The sequence below is a fragment of the Ambystoma mexicanum genome, chromosome 7p (genome assembly GCF_040938575.1).
Source record: "Ambystoma mexicanum isolate Mex_15411 chromosome 7p, UKY_AmexF1_1, whole genome shotgun sequence".
In the NCBI taxonomy this organism is placed as follows: domain Eukaryota; kingdom Metazoa; phylum Chordata; class Amphibia; order Caudata; family Ambystomatidae; genus Ambystoma; species Ambystoma mexicanum.
Window position 1 is genome coordinate 943,139,349 of NC_090939.1, and position 16,975 is coordinate 943,156,323.

At 45.1% G+C, this 16,975-nt stretch overlaps 1 long non-coding RNA gene across 1 annotated transcript; it reads right to left on the reverse strand.

Annotated features, from left to right (window-relative positions):
* Positions 1-1,290: 1,290 nt before the first annotated feature.
* On the reverse strand, positions 1,291-5,283 carry LOC138525597 (uncharacterized). The gene is made up of 2 exons (XR_011283379.1): positions 4,648-5,283; positions 1,291-1,618 (listed from the first exon to the last, which is right to left on the reverse strand). It is a non-coding gene; the product is annotated as an uncharacterized lncRNA (long non-coding RNA).
* Positions 5,284-16,975: the final 11,692 nt, after the last annotated feature.

Genomic DNA, 16,975 nt, shown 5'->3' on the forward strand with positions numbered 1-16,975 from the left:
TGATATTCTTTCGGCTTAAGATGTTGCTATAAGGATTTACATGCTGTCATGTGGATTTAATTAGAAATATGTGTTTTTTGTAAGTAAACTCTACAAGACAATATTACTGTAGACCTTGAAATCCAACTATTTGAGCCAAGGTTTTTAATCCTGGACAGACCACTCCCCCCCCCCCTCGACAACCTCTGCTATGACCTAGGATATGGCCATTGGCCACTACATATCTTTTCTATGTAGGTTTCCTATTCATATTGAAGTGGAGGTTATGTTCGGGGTGGCCCTCTTATCTTCTGCCTCAGCACCCGTAGTGCTGCCTTGCAGATAAAAAGCAGGACAGGCACCATGCACACTTCACCGCTTGACAATAAAGGTCCCGCTGCTACGCAGAAGTTCAAGGTGGAAGCTATACAGAAACTACAGCATCTGGGCATTTGATTGGCAGCTCCACAAGCAACCCAATGAAATATATGCCTCCTAATTACCTACAATTACTTTAGCTGCCACATGTGTTCCAGTGTTTCCCGCTGCTGACTAGTAGCTTGTGTAACATCTTCTTTCTGCTTTGCATATGGGCCCATTGATTTACGTGTTAGCATTGTCACAGAGAGCCAGGTGAGCTTCACCCCATGGGTAAAAATCATTGGCAACGCCAACAGTTTGGGCTTTTGTGTAGGCATGGTAAAGGCACTTGCCAGGCATTGCCATAGTGGTATTACCTGGCTATAGATGGTAGGAGATGAAAAATGGTGCAAAAAGTGGGCATCTAATAGTAGTGTCTGGCAAATGCCTAATACTTATACAAAAGCCAAAACTGTTAGCTTTGCCATTACTTGTTTTTAACGGTACTTCAGTGAAGGACATGCATAGTGCTTATAAATCAAGTGGCTGAAGGCAAACCTGGTTAACACATTTGTATTACACCAGTAGCATGCCTACAGTGCCAGTTAAGTCATTAACTCTAAGAAGAACTGGCAGGTGCTTCAAGTGCTAAGTTTGATGGTAAGGCTCCATTAAAGCAAGCTCAAAGAGTTCCAATGAGGTGGTGTTTTTTGGCGAGCAGGGGGCGGAACTGGGTGGGCGCTAAAAATGGGCATCCCATACACTTGTGCCAGCACCTCGATTGGAAGGAGAACCCAAATACGGGCTGCAGGGAGCTATGCGGTGTGTAGATATTATCAGTAAGTGTTACTGAAAACTTCTTGGATCTCCTCCTGCCTCTGTTTACAGTGTAGATTACCCCTGCTATCTGCGCAGGGAGTATTAATTCTATTAAAGACTAGGAGGCGAGCATTATGCTTCATCTTCTTTTATTTCTACCCTTCAGCAGTTCAACCAACATATATAACAAATCATGAAAAAATGTCTTAAAGTAGCAACTTTTCTTTTTTCCAAAAACTACACAATCCATGAACCTCTGTAGTCCATGCTCCCTCCACCAGTCACAATCCACTTCCTGTGCCTGGGCTCCTCCTCTGCTTTTACTCGCTCTGAAAGTCTCTAACTGATCCTCGACAACTGTGCGAAGACTCTCCGGACTTTAACTTAATTGCTGCGAGGGCTCTGTGCTCCTGACCCTCTCTGCTCCGTCTTCACCATCAGTTATTCTTCTGATCCTCTCCTATGAAAAGATCAACACAAGATTATGTTAGGGTGGTGCCAACGTCTCGTACTGATACATAATAAAGCATTGCCATCGTATACACAGTACCAGACTCGGGTGGGAATTTAATGCTCGCCTCCTAGTCTTTAATAGAATTAATACTCCCTGCGCAGATAGCAGGGGTAATCTACATTCTATGACAAGACTGGAGGCGAGCATTATGCTTGTTCAAAGCTTACCCAACACCGTACTTGCTAAACTCTCCGCTGGCTTAAAGTAAAATTCTTTGAAAGTCCTATCGCTTGACCAGTCTGCCGCCAGCATTATCTCATTCAAAGGCACACCTGCTCTCACGGCTGCCGAGGCCATTGCCCCCCTCACCGAATGAGCTCCATACGTGCTCACATTCAGACCTGCTGCCTGCATAACTTCCTTGACCCATCTTGCGATGGTAGCTGATGTCACTGCGTGATAGGGCTTCCTGCGCGCAATTAATAACTGAGTAGTACTTGCTGCTCTATACTCTGCCGTTCTACTCTCGTACTCCTTGATGCATCGTGCTACGCACCATTTCGAATTACTCGGGAAATACGGATAATGTACCGTAGATGTCCCTGTCTTGGTCCTTCTGACTATGGAGAATGTAACTCCCTCCGGCCCGAAGGATCGTCTGTTAACATCTAGTGCTCTTACGTCCGATACTCTCTTGCAGGAGATCAAGCATAGCAACATCGCTAACTTTCCCGATAATTGCTTAAGCGAGAGATATTCATTAGTCGGCCAACTCGCTAGTAGGCGCAGCACTGTCGTCACTTCCCATGTCGTGGTATACTTGGGATCCGGCGGCGCTTTAAATCTAGCTCCTCTGATGAGCCTAACCACCGCCGGATGTTCTCCTGCCGGGACGCCTTCTAATGGCGTGTGACCCGCAGAAATCGCCGATCTGTACACTCCTATAGTACGGAAAGCTCTACCGCTCTGTAATAAGTTCGCTAGAAAGTTCAGAATCTCCACTACAGGTGCCGAAACGGGATGAACACCTCTGTCCTTGCACCAGCTTGTCCATTTTGCCCAAGCTGAGTCATAGCTCCTCCTAGTGGATGGAGCCCAGGATTCAGCGATAAGCTGAGCAGCTTGCGCCGAAATTCCTGGCAAGGCCCAACGTTTCCGGATATCCTGCACGCGACTAGCGGGAGTGTCCCTCTCACTCTCAGAGGATGACACGACCCAGCTGGGTCCGTGAGTAGTCGCTCCTCGTCGGGGAGGACTCTGGGAATGTCTGATACTAGTTCCATTAGGGTGGGGAACCACACTTGAGACTTCCATAATGGTGCTACTAGAACTAGTTCTGCTTTCTCCCTCCGGCATTTCGCCAATACTCTGCTCAACATCACAAAGGGAGGGAAAGCGTAATGTGGACCTCCTATCCACTCTTGCAGAAACGCGTCTGTTCCTAGCGCTCCCGGATCCAGCCTCCAGCTGAAATAGCTGGTCTTCTGCGTATTGAGCCGGGAGGCAAACAGGTCTACTTGCAATGGTCCCCATCTCGTGTCTAGTCTCTGAAACACTGCTGGATCCAGCCTCCAATCGCTGGAATCCGTCAGGTACCGCGAGTTCCAATCTGCCACTACGTTCAGTGTCCCTGGCAGGTACTCTGCTGTCACCGACTTCCCTGATCGAAGGCAGAAATGCCACAGATCCTTCGCTAACTCTGCGAGCATCTTGGATCTCGTACCACCCAAATGGTTGATGTAGCGCACTGCTGATATGTTGTCCATCTTCAGCAGAACACAAGATTTCACTCTCTCTTTCGTAAAGGCTTTGATCGCGAATGATCCTGCTAGGAGCTCTAGGCAGTTTATGTGTAGACGAAGCTCTTCTTCGCTCCACTTGCCTCCGGTCTGTAAAGACCCACATCTGGCTCCCCAGCCTTTCCGACTGGCATCCGACTCTATTATCAAGTCCGGTTTGTCTCCGAATATGGCTCGCCCATTCCAGGCGTCCATATTCTTTAACCACCATTCTAGCTCTGTAATCGAGTCCTGATCCAGCGGCACTTGTTGATGGTACTTCAGACCTAGCTGCAGATGCTTTATCTTCAATCTCTGCAATGCACGGTAGTGCAGTGGCCCCGGAAAAATGGCCTGGATAGATGCTGCTAGCAGCCCAACTATTCTCGCTAAAGTCCTGAGAGATACTTGTTGCTTCTCTAAGCATACTCTGATCTCTCTCTTGATGTCTCTCATCTTCCGAGCTGGAAGTTCTAAGGTCGCTTTCTTGGTGTCTAGAATGAATCCCAGGAAATCTAACCTCTGCGCTGGTATGGTATCTGATTTCTCTGTGTTCACTAGGAACCCTAGCGAGGCCAGAAGGTCCTGTACCCATCTCGTTTGGTACACTAATACCTCCCGATCTTCTGCAAGAAGCAGGAGATCGTCCAGGTAGATAATGAGCCTCACTCCTTTCTCCCTGATTGCTGCTGCTACCGGCTTCATTAGTTTTGTGAAGGCCCATGGTGCCGAAGCAAGGCCGAATGGCATCGATCTGAATTGCCAGAATCGACTTCGCCAGCGAAAAGCTAGAAATGGTCTGTACTCCTCGAGAACAGGTACTGTGAGGTAAGCGTCTTTTAGGTCTAGACGCGTCAACCAATCTCCTTCTCTTAGGGAGTCTCTGAGCTGATGGACGCCCTCCATCTTGAAGTGCCGATATATGATCCAGCCATTCAGCTCTTTGAGATTTATCACCGGGCGTACCTTCTCCTTCCTGTGTACTAGGAACATATTGCTCACAAATTTCGGGGCTGTCTCGCATTTCTCTATCGCCTGCTTGGTGACTAGCTGCTCTATCTCGCTGTCTAGCCATGCTAGTTCTGCTTGCGCTAATCTCTGACCCCGCGGCTCGTATCGCTGCACTGGGGTTTCTATGAAATCTAGATGTAGACCGCTGACGGTCTGCAGTATCCAGGAATCGCTTGAAAGCTTGCGCCAATTCTCTAAATATCTGCGCGTCCTCCCCCCTACTGGGGGATACATAATCGCTCTCACCTGGTGTAAATCCTTGGCCTCTTCCCGATCCTCTGGGCCTTCGGCCTCTTGGGAATCTCCCCCTGGACGGGAAAAAGGTGTCTTGGCTCTTGTTTTCCCAGTATTGTGCCCTGGTGTTCTGAGGTCTTCTCCCTCCTTGGTAGCGACCGGCAGCGCGACCTCTGTAGCGGCCGGTCCCTCCAAAAACTCTGCTGGGGAATATCTTGCGAATAGATGCTTGGGCCTTCTCTAGCGACGCGAATGTTCCTACGAACCGGCCCATCTCCTTCCCAAAGGTCTCTCCGAACAGGAGGCCTTGTGCACCTTCCCCTGCTTCATATGATGACAGATCACTCAATTTCGAGTCTATCTTGAGCAATAGGCCCTTTCTCCTCTCTGACGCGATGGCACAATTCGCGTTTCCAAGCAGGCAGACGGCTCTCTGAGCCCACCCTGCGAGGGCTTCCGGATCCACTTCTTCGCCCGTGTCCTTCGCCCTCTCTGCGAGGTCCATAATTTTTGCGAGCGGACCTGCTAAGTCTAATAGCTTCTCCTGGCAGGATTTCCAGGATCTGTCAATCCCCTTACGGGGGTCCTTGCTCGTCTTGGCTACGAAGGTCAGCATTTTTGGGTCAAGCTCCGGTGCTTCCGCTACCTTTCCTGGCAAATCTGGGCGCGGGCACTCTGCCCTCAGGCGCTATCTAACCTCCTTGTCTAGTGGCTTGCGTAATCTTGCTGCCATATACTGAGTCACTCGGGGGGATGGTTGCCACTCGGTGGACCTCGGATTACGTATGCTGTCTGGGTCGAACATATCCTCCTCGTTCTCTACGAGGTGTTTCTCCTTCCTCGCTTTCTTGCCACCACTGGGTCTAGTCCAGTCCTCTTCCTCGACTTCTTCATCTCCTAAAGAGCCTTGCTCATCTATTAGCTCTTCCTCCGAGCCGAGGTCTTCTCCAATATTATCCTCCCCTGGAGTGGGGGTCGTGAGGTTCGGCACTGCCTGCTTTAGTAGGTACGCTTCTTTGAGCTTAGCAAAAGCGTCAGGCACCTCCGAGGCCTTTTCTATCGCCTCCTCATATGAGCCCCGGGGGTCGTCAGAGGATTTCCTCTTTAGGGCTAGTTTTCTCCCCTTATGCCCCTCATTCAAGGGTTCTGTGGGCGTGCGCTTATCCCCTTTGGTGCTGGACTTTGGCTGCGAGAGTATAGTCTCTAAGGTCTCCAGCCTTTCTTGTAGGGGTCTCACCCCTTCTGCCACTGCATCCATAAGAGAGCTACCCAGCACTTGCTTGAAGCTGGCAGCGAGGTCCATGGATTGCTCCTCCTCACTCCACTCAAAGTCTGACATATTCCTCTGTGCTGTGTGCCTAAAATACCTGGAACAGGTGTCTTAGCACGCCCACCACTCTCTTATGATGTTTTCTGTTTTTTTTTTTTTTTTTTTTTTGTGTATGTGGCTGCACCTTTGTCCTTTTATAGCCTTCCGGCCTCCAATCAATCGTCTACTGCTTCACGGCAGTGTAGGGCTCCTGGCCTCGAATCGCCCAGCTCCTGTGGCTAGAGGACTAGGAGCAGTGCTGAGGTTAGTGTCTCAGCTGATCGTGCTGTGCGTGATCGAACAATCGCTAAATTCGCTTTGGGGCCGAGAAACTCTGCGTCTACGAACGCTGGCGAAAGATAATTTTGCCTTCGCCGCTTCGCTGTGACGCTACGCGACTTCGCGCGTGTAAGCTCCGCCCACCCGCGGGTGGGGGCTATGTTGTTGGAGCGAGACGCTCCGCGCTTCGCGCGCTAGCTCCGCCCACCCGCGGGTGGGGGCTATGTCGAAGAGGCGATCCGCCCCGCGCTTCGAGCGCAAGCTCCGGCCTCCAGTGGGAGGCTATGCGCGACCTGTCTCCGGTCGCTCGTGAGGCTGACTGAACCCCTGGAGTGCCGGGTATACGGCACGGGGCCGTCAGCCTCACGGCCGTCCCTATCGGTCAAGGGAGTTTCCCTGGGGCTCCGCCGAGGCCCCCGTGCGAGTGTTCCTGTGGTAGGGGAAAATTTCTACGCTTAGCGCGCGCGCGCGTAGCATGACATATCACTCATTATTATTATTTTTTTTTTTTTTTTTTTTCGGTAAAGACTCCCGCCAAACCAATTCTCTCACGTTCCCCTTGCCAGACACACTCTTTAAACATATGTTCTATCATTAATCCACATTTCCCCTCTTCGGTCAGCCAATTTCTACTACAGGCATTGGGAGAGGAAAGAAATAGTACTTATCTGCTTGAAGAGCAGTAAAAGAAGAGGAGGAGCCCAGGCACAGGAAGTGGATTGTGACTGGTGGAGGGAGCATGGACTACAGAGGTTCATGGATTGTGTAGTTTTTGGAAAAAAGAAAAGTTGCTACTTTAAGACATTTTTTCATGATTTGTTATATATGTTGGTTGAACTGCTGAAGGGTAGAAATAAAAGAAGATGAAGCATAATGCTCGCCTCCAGTCTTGTCATAGAATCCCCACTGCCCTGTTCTGTGATCCTGGGCAAGTTGACGTTCTCCCTGCACTTTGTAATCCATGATTTGGACCAAAAAACGAAATATTCCGGAATAGCCGTTTTCTCATATTCTCCAAAAACTGTCATGTCCTTAAAGCAAAAACGTTCCCCACACACCCACCAAAAGACGGTCTGCAAACACATATGTGCCATGCGCTTTTAAACATGCGCTGCAAAGCACTGAATTATTTTGCCCAGGCACATTTTACTTACAAAAGGCAGCAAAGAAGAGCACTTTCTACCCCAAACTGTTGCTTTTTTGACGCTTTCATTTTAGGGTGTGTTGTCAGCCATACCTAAAATCACCAATATGTACCGCATAAAATCACTGCTTTTTTGCTCAATTATGTTTTGTGCTTCAGAATTCACCAATTATCGACTCAGTATTGCAATGTCGCACCAATGACAGCTGTGAACTGTGGCACCTTTACCATTGATAAGTGCTCAGGAAATCTTTTAGCGACATTCAAAATTCCTTTCGCTTCCATTAACTTCAATGTCATCGTCTGGCACACACCCAAGCACATCTGAACCCCCCCACCCCAGCCGCCCCTCAGAGAAGGAACAGGTTGAGAAGTATGAACACTGCATACACATTTGACTAGGTCCAGGTTCGTGTGTATTCCCAGGCCTGGGTACGCAAACTACTGAGTGAGATTCTGGTGTGGAACCCGGTTCTCGTGCTGCACCAACATTCTGTCTATCATAGTCTGACTTGGCAGGGCACACCCACATTGTCTTACAGGCCATGTTCAATGCATTTTTCCTCACATCTTTTCTCAGAATTAATTAAATTTTTAAAATGTAATTTACAGGGATCCCCTCGGCGACTGGTCTGCTGTGTGGTATTTTTTCTTAGAGCGGATTCCGACGTGGAAAAGGGACAAAGCCATAGGCAGCCCCACCCCCCCAAAACATGTGCATGAGCTCTCTCAGTCAGCTCACAAGAGTCCACCCTCCCCCACCCACAACAATTTGTTATTGCGAGAGAGCACGGCTGCCTCCTGGCTGGCGCTAACCTGGCGGGTAGCTGGGGCACTGTCAGCATGGCCTTAGCGAGCAATTGCATTCATGAAAGAAAGTTAACCCTTACGTGTTAACTTTCTTTGAGGAATGCCTTCATCCCCTGGGCACTGCTGCCGTGATGAAGGGCAGCTGCAGAAAGACTGACGGTGCCAAAAAATCTGTGCCGGTGTTGGCAACCGGCAAACACCGGCACAAATTAAGCACTGCATGGTGGCAACAGTAAAGACAGACACAAGTGATCACAGTTCAAGGGTGTTTATTACACAGTAATTGCAGGAAGGAAAAACACCTACTGTAAACCTAAATCTAAGATGGGAGCAAGCGTCGACCATCAAAAGAAAAATAAGGCAGTCCTTGTGGTGTTGTGTCAAAGTAAAAGGGCCTATACTAAGAAAAAACCTATTGCCAATTCCCTACTACTAATAAAAAAAAAATGTGGGATAGGGTTTGAATAAAGAAAGAAGTGTTCACAAATAATAAGTCAGGATGTGATTGCTAGGGGTCTACCTTCCCCACGTTTTCAGCACCGGACAAGGTGGGACCTTGGAGCACAGCACACGCTCGAGCTTTCTCAGCACGAGCCGACAGTTCCGTTCCAGTTATCAGGTTCTTCGATGGGTGTCTTTTTTCTATAAAAAGTCTCTTGCCTTCGAGGGCCTGATGTATTCAACAACAAACAAACTAAACGTTCCATTGCAAAATGACTTTGGGGGAGTACTTTTCACCCCTGGATCTCCCTCGACCGGGCTCGGACCCACTTGACAAGGGGGACCATTCACTTCCTGAGGTCTTCTAATGCTTCTTACTTTCACGAGTCTTAATTTCTTTTTGAACAGTTCTTCAGGCTTCACCCCTGATTGTTGGCTTCCCTCTGCTGGGTTCACTCTCGCCACCTTTTACAGACAGTTTACTGTGGACCCCCTTGATCGGGTTTCCTTCGATCCATACACTATTCTGGTTGTCGGCTTCCCTCTGCCGGCTTCACTCTCCCCAACTTCTACAGTCAATTCACTTTGGAACTTTAGTCTTTGCCCCCTCTTGTTAGCATCCCTCTGCCGGGTTCACTCTTGCCAACTTTTGCAACACTCTGTTCAATCGCTCAATTCACCAAGCGGGATTCATTTCCCTTTCTTTCACAATCATCTGTTGGTCAAAGACTTTCGACGGAACTGAGGATTTTACGAGACCCCTGTATGACCACTTGGACCTCTTCTTCCCTTTTCCCAAGGCCTTCTGGTTATGGTAGTCTATATCATGGGGAAATCGCCCAGAGTTTCCTGTGTGGGCACCTATGTGGTGCCGGACTTCTCTATTACTGGTTTTCCCCCTCTTTTTGCAATACTTTCTTTATATATTTCAAAAGTTCAGATTAGCTTCTTGTTACTTTTTGTTCAGCACAGTGCGGTTTCATATGGACTCTCCCCTCGACTCACCGGCTGTGATGAACTGCTTGGCTTTCTTCTCCTTCGAGTCAAGGTTGGTACCACAGAGACCAGCGTCTCTCCCCGGATTGGTTATCAGCGGAGGAGGGTCTTGTGAACCGTTGACACCTGCTGCAACATACGCTAGCCTTTGTTCGAGGTCTTTTGTTTCCATCTGAGGAGGTTTCACGGGCCTTGATCGGAAAGGGCAAGGTCACTTCTCTCCTTGTCACCCTCTCAGTATTCACCGTCTTTCGCCTACTCTTGAACTGCCCTGCTGAGTTAATACTCGCGTCGTGCGGTTTGCCTTGCTCGTTCTGTGCTCTCGTGCTCCACCTTTTATCCCTCTGGGGAAGGGAAAGGGCCATCGGGTGTGTGTGATTCTGGTCAATTGCCTGACTTTGCCTGACCCTTGTATTAGGACATATCAGGTAAACGGCTCTGGTGTTAGTCCGTTGTCTTTCGTTTTGTGCGAATGTGTTTGTGTCTGAAAAGGGGGGCAGTATTTTGGAATATCTTACGTGGTAGGATGGGGAAAAAGTGTTGAAAGAAGGGGGATACCGCGTCTCACCCATCAATGTTCCACTCTCCAAGAACCCCCATCCTGTTGATCCTCCCTCACTGAACCACTCTCAGAAACTGGACCCAATAGCGATGGCCATGTCCTGGCAACCTGGATGACAGATCCCCAGGGACTAGCTAGGGAGACACCTTCAGGTTTCTCACAGTACACACTGCGGTAAAATTAAAATACATTGCCATAATTTAGCCTCCAATTCATCAAGCCACTTCAATTCACTAATATAGCTGGCCTCTAATCCATAGAGCACTGCTGGTACAACGGCCTGTTCATAAACGAAAATGACTCCTTTTAGAGTATAGCCTGCAGTTTGATCCGCAAAACTTTAGGCTTGCTTTCCAGAGGCTATTATTTTACTCTTGTGTCCTATTTCTTCCATATCATAACCCAGATCTTTATAAGTAGTCACGCTTTCAATATCACCTATAGCAATCGTTATTTTCCTACTCTTGACTCTTGTAGCGCAGAAAATAATATAATTAGTTTTCTCGAAATGTATCTCAAGTCCATTTTCTCTGGTGTATGAGCACAATTGCCTAGTAGCCCGAAGTTAGTCCGGTCAATCAACACCACGTCTCAGGCATATGAAAGCCATTTTACAGACTGGCTGCTAGGAGGCGTGCAATGACTGTCTCCAGAAGCTGTGGCTAATCGGCCAAATATAAATTAAATAGCATAGTGGCCAGCACTCAACCCTGTTTAAGTCCCTGAGGGGTTTAAATCTCATTGTTCCTGGTCCCCATACTACTCAACCTGACCCTGACACTGGTGTTTTCATGTAACTGCATAATATGATCCAACACTTCCCAGTCCAAGTTCCACATTTTCAATTTATCCCACATCAATCTCCTCCTTACAGTATCAAAAGCCGATTTAAAATCAACAAAACACTCAGGGGGATTTCCCTGTATCGAGAAGCTCCAATAAATTAATTAAGGGTCAAAAGATTGTTAGTCGTAGCAGAACCCTTTCGGAAACCAGCCTGAAAGGTACTTTGCACCCTAGTAGTATCTGACCAGTCCTGTACTTCCTGTAGTAGAAAGCTCGCAATAATCTTGCTCGTAACATTTAAAATGGACAACAGTCTGTAATTCCTAGGGTCATCCCTACTATATTTTGTATATACTGTAATCAAAATGGCTTTCTCCAAGACTCTCGAATCACACCTTCTAAAACAATCGTATGATACAACACAGCTAATATCTCCACCCAGTATTCAGGATCATTAACAAGCACCACATTTGATATAGGCTCCTCGGTTCCGGGGCTCTCGATCTTCATAAACAGCAGCTCAATCAAATTGCAGCTTACCACTTCTACCTCTAGGTAGTATAGTTTCTGTTGTAGCTGTCTCAGATTCCCAATGCCCATATGTACTTTCTATAAACTTTACCCATGTATCCTGGCATATGGGATTCATCACCAATCAATCGTTTTGACCTTTTACCTGCTGCTGGGTTTCCCAGACTCTCTTAGTATCTCCCTTGCACAACGCTAGGAACAAATACTGCCACTGTGCATTTCGGGTCGAACAATCTCCTTCTCATTGCCCAATGTTTATATCTACTCTTTCGAACCTTGATAAGTACTAGTGCATCATGTCTGTTGGGATGATTTTTTTAAATACATCTTACTTTGTGTCTTAATTGTCTCTGTTCCAATTTAATTTCCTCATCATATACTACCGAGTGCCTTCCATATAGTACTTTATAGTTCCCGCCAATTACGGAGAGCGGCTGCAGTATTCCGAAAATCCATTCCAATATTTCTCTCGAAGTCATGCTGCACAATAACAACAGGCTATATACAGTGCCTGGTTCCAACTGTGAAATATGGGCTAGAATCTCTAGTAATGATTGATTTGAAATTGTTACAGCTAGTAGAGGGAAGGTTTTGGAGGAAGCTAATGGGGCTTTCCCACCTGTGTGCCTATGGCAATAATCAGGCTGGAAGTAGGCATCCTCTTATTGAGGTCACTGGTGTTAAAGAAAAGAGCTCAACTGTATGTTAAAATGCTCAATTTTCCTTCCAATCTGCTCCTGATTAGCATGGGTGAAGACGAACGTAGGATCCAAGAGAAATCTTGCCTCAAAAAGAGCATGAACCTCTTTTCAATGATATAGGATGGACCCCCAAATGGGGGGATGACTATATTGACATGAAGTTATCCTTGGGGAAGTGTATGGATCTTTGGGACTGGCATGAACATTATGTACCTCTGGGTCGGTTGAAAGGTTATGTATTTATTATTAGTGTATTATATACGTTCAATCGAAGCCAAAGGTATTTAAATGTATCTCCTTCCCCCAGTCTTAGAAGATTTATTCTTCCATTAAGAATGCACCATTTACCAGTCCTGTCTGTAGTGGGTGTGGAGCGGTCAGTTACTAAAGAGGAACGTTTCTGCCGTATATGTTTTAATAGGACGTGTTTTGCTGTCTCAAACCTTTCTCTACCAGAATGCCCCAATATGCGAGAAACCTATGCAATCCATCTAGGTAGATTTGTTCACCAACTGGAGACGATCAAAGATCATACATTTTGGAGTCAGTGTATCAACAGCAGCGATCTTAGTCTGCTCATGTCCTTTTTCGTGATATGGACTTTAGTGGAAAAGCGCTGGAGTGTAATTCCCTTAACTCATAGGAGTGAATTATCGTGCGCTGATAAGAGCGGCTACTAGCTGTGATGCTGGAGAAATCAGGATACATAGTAATCTCCACCTTAGTTATTACATAACAAAGCTATAGCTAGGACTGTGCCATAGTGTATAGATGACGTATAGTTTACATTGATAGGCTGAAATCTGTGCTTAAGTCTGGGATTTGTAAGGGCTCTTTGGTCCCCGGACTATATGATCATATATATATTCCTAAATGAGCTGTTGTATTATGAGCTACTGTAGGACATTTTCTCTTGAGAGCAGGATAGAAGTACTGCTTGCAGAATTAATTGTGTACACTGCTGCTTACTGGATTATATGCTTACGATTCTTCACTTAGAATTAATTTGGAATTAACTGAACTTAATGGAATTTTGTAGACCAGTTATGGGTATATATTCTTCCATGGTTTTTTCCTGTGTGTTTTAAATTTGAATGCGTTTTAAGTATATATTATGTTTACTTCTTTAATGAAATAGTTGTTATTTTATCATGTGTAAAGTTTTCTTTGTAAAACTATATCACATTAAATAAAATAAAAAATATAAATAACAGTATTCTTTGTTGTTCACATATTACACTTCTACTGAACAGACTAATGTTCTTATTGGACCAAATTATTCTATTACGAGCACACTTTACAGCCACATCTCCAATTTTATCCATACATACTGGACCTGTCTCAATGTGCACATTGAACTTCAGCCTCACAGGTCACTATAGTCAGATTTTACTACATCCAAACACTTGGCCCGCTTTAATAAGGATGCATTCAGATATACACAATGTTTTGTGGCACTTTTAGGTCCCCTAAACCATGCACATTTCCCCGGTATAACCCCCTTTGTGCGGCCGGTTAACATTACTAGACTCCAATCCTTAGCATTATACTTCAGCTTTTCTATACAACAGACCGATTTAATGATAGAAGCCTCTGCCACAGTAGCATAGTCTTTACACCCAACATTTAAATCTCCACCCTTACCAATATCCTCCCATCTGAATTTTCCATGCTCCACTTCAACATAATGTTGTACATTTCTTCAAATATACTTCAGTGTGCTCTGAACCAGGCGGGTCATAGACATATATGGCCAAAACATTATATTGAGGAGCTCCCTTAAATGCAATCTCCACAGCCATGATATATGGCACTTTCTCAGAGATATTAATTTCTGTTAGAGACAAATAATTACCGCCTCAAACATTAATCCACTGGTTGGCCTCCCCTGAGGGCCTCTTGTTGTGTATTTCTTATATTAAGTGTTCCTATCTATATAGAAGGGGTTGGACAGCAAGCATTCATGTGTAATAAAAAAATCTAAACCTTCCAAATATTTTTGTGGCCTCTGTGATCGCACGTAAAATGTCTATGCACCCGCTTGTTCCAGACTAATATCTTTACCATTCATGGTCTATTAGAGGGTTTCATAGGCAAAAAGGCACATAACCATTCCCATTTATTTTGCTCAGAACCACATTTCCCAGAAACCCCAGTCACATGCCGTTCATTGTTCACCAACGTAACCCTTAGCATGTGTTTCAACCCATTGGTCTATTTATTTTTTTACCTTGTCCACCTGCATATCATATACCATTTTCAAGATGCTAGACATATGTAGCATAACTAATTCTACTGTTTTACTTGTGAAACAATATACCCTTGTCATTGTTTTTTCTTCATTTTCAAGGATATCTACATATTCAATATCAGTGGTGCTTAAAACAGGTAAAGATGGCATCAGACTGAATAGATACAATATATGTGCTCTATTTAATTATCTTCCCCCCTCAGAAATAAGTTACTGATGGTTAATTATGTTTGTGCTTCTGTTGCTCGAGGCCCCCCTCGGTTGCTTGTAACCATACAACAGATGACCTATCCAATGTACATGTGGCAGCTACCCCAAAGTTTTCCATTTTAGAGTTCTTCTCTGTTAATTCTACAGACATGTTAGCATTTGAAAGTTCAGACTTGTCCACTTCATTCTGCGGTTCAGCGGTTTCTAGGTTCGGCTCCTTTATAACTAGTGGTAGCGCATCTTTAATTTTGTATTTATTTATTTTTTATTTATGTGTAACAGTCAAAATATGACTTCTCACATACCAATGCAAACATATATGCAAGCGTGTATACATAAAAGGATTAAACAAATGAATGCAGCCATAAAATGTAAATTAAAAGAATCATACCCAAGTTCTAATCTCGAGGTTATGGTCTCTTTAAAAAACTAACACGAGTCAAACATTTTAATACTTCAATGGTCAGAAATGTTTCATGTACCAAAGATAACCGTTCCCAGAATTCTTCCATATTCAACCACCTAATGTTGGACATACCATCAAGACCCTCCCCCTGCTCATGCACTTGCAAGATTTCACAAGTTAGCAACAAGTTCAAGCGGATTCTCAAAAATTGACCAGACCAATAGGCATTTGGAAATGTATGTAAGTAGGAGGGTAGGACACCCCATGGCTTATCCAAGCTGGATAATGACGAATACAGGTGATGGCTTTGCCTCAAATGTATTGTGTTTATCCAATCTGCCCTTAACACACACTGGATTTTCTATCAGGGCTGTAGGATTGTTTAGCGTGTTTTGGGAGCACAGAGCACAGCACCACTGCACAGGATCAACGTATAGCATGTTTTTTGAAGTGCAGCGCCACTGCATGGGTTTGATGCATTGATATAATGTGGTACAGCAAGACATGTGTTATTGAGCATTTTTTTATGCAGCGCCACTGCATGGGTTTAATGCAATTGCTTCAAGCTATGTGTTGCCAGTGCAACATATGGATATGTAAATGAAGACAGGCTACACAGGTTAAAAACAAACCATTTTCTCATTTAAAAGCGCATTTTATTTTTCATATTCAAAATGCACACACATTTTTTTTTTCTTTTCATCTGAAATGCCTATGTTGCAAGAGACACATTTGAAGATTAATGAACTAATATAATTAACCGTACTAACATGATTCTAACTTCTTAATAATATAATGTGTTCTACACTGCAAAATGAGGCAGGCTGAAACTCATTTCAGACTGTGTGCAGATTTTTTTTTTCTTCTGGTTTTTCTGTGCTGCTTTGTCCATAGTATTTGCAGGAAGCAAGGATTCGAATAGCAGGAAATCAGTTTTGTTACAGTTGCTTACTGTAAAAGATTTCTATTGTGCGCAGAGGGTGGATAGGGCATGATAGAATTTCATTGGTTATGATCCTTTGGTAGGAGGTAACCAGAGTTTTCTTGTATAATCTCGGGGAAGAAGCTAGGGAGACGACATCTTGACACAGCTCGGAGAAGGACTGGGTTGATAGCTGGGGATGCCTGATTCCTAAAGCAGATTCAATACTGCTACAGAGGCTGGGATTTCCAGTCAACAAGTCCCAGTTTGAGTGACAGCAACTGCTTGTCCTTGCTGGGTGAACCCCTCCAGAAGGCGACCAGCCAAAGAAGTTAAATGCTGAACAAGCCTGGTAATTATCTCGCTGAAGTGTTGAAGCTGTGCGTATGTGTGCGAAAATATTCAGTCAGAGTAGGAGAGGAGATTCCTGTGTTTTAACCACATGTTAATGTTGCAAATTGAATTCTTGTTCCTCGCCACTCTCCCTTCATTGTGTTACAGATAATGTTGTTACCGTGAGTTTTCCATTTATTTCTGTAAAAAAAAGAGTAAGCCCGTGTTGAAATGCAAGTTTTCTAATACAAAAAAAACTATCTGAAAGCAGGCGGGAAGTGTGTTTCATTTTATCTTGTCCTTTGTGCATCTATCATTATAACACAGGTAATATGGGAAGATCTTTGCACAGTGCAATTGTCATTTTTAAAAGTTGCTAAAAGATAAGACATGGCAGTAGCTGTGTGCATGAATCCATTCAGTATATGAGTGTGTGTGTGTGTTTTCTGAATGGATCATAATAATAACAAGATGAAATAGCCGGCTGCCGAAGGTCTATGAGTCGGCAGGAAGAGAGGCCCTGGACATAGCTCACCAAACGTAAATAAGTTGGTGATAAATACCACATATAGCTTGCTGTCGTAGATAAGTCAGTGTGAACAGCCCATGGTGGCACTCCAATTGGAAATGTGGTGTTTCTGAAATGCAGGCCTGAGGTC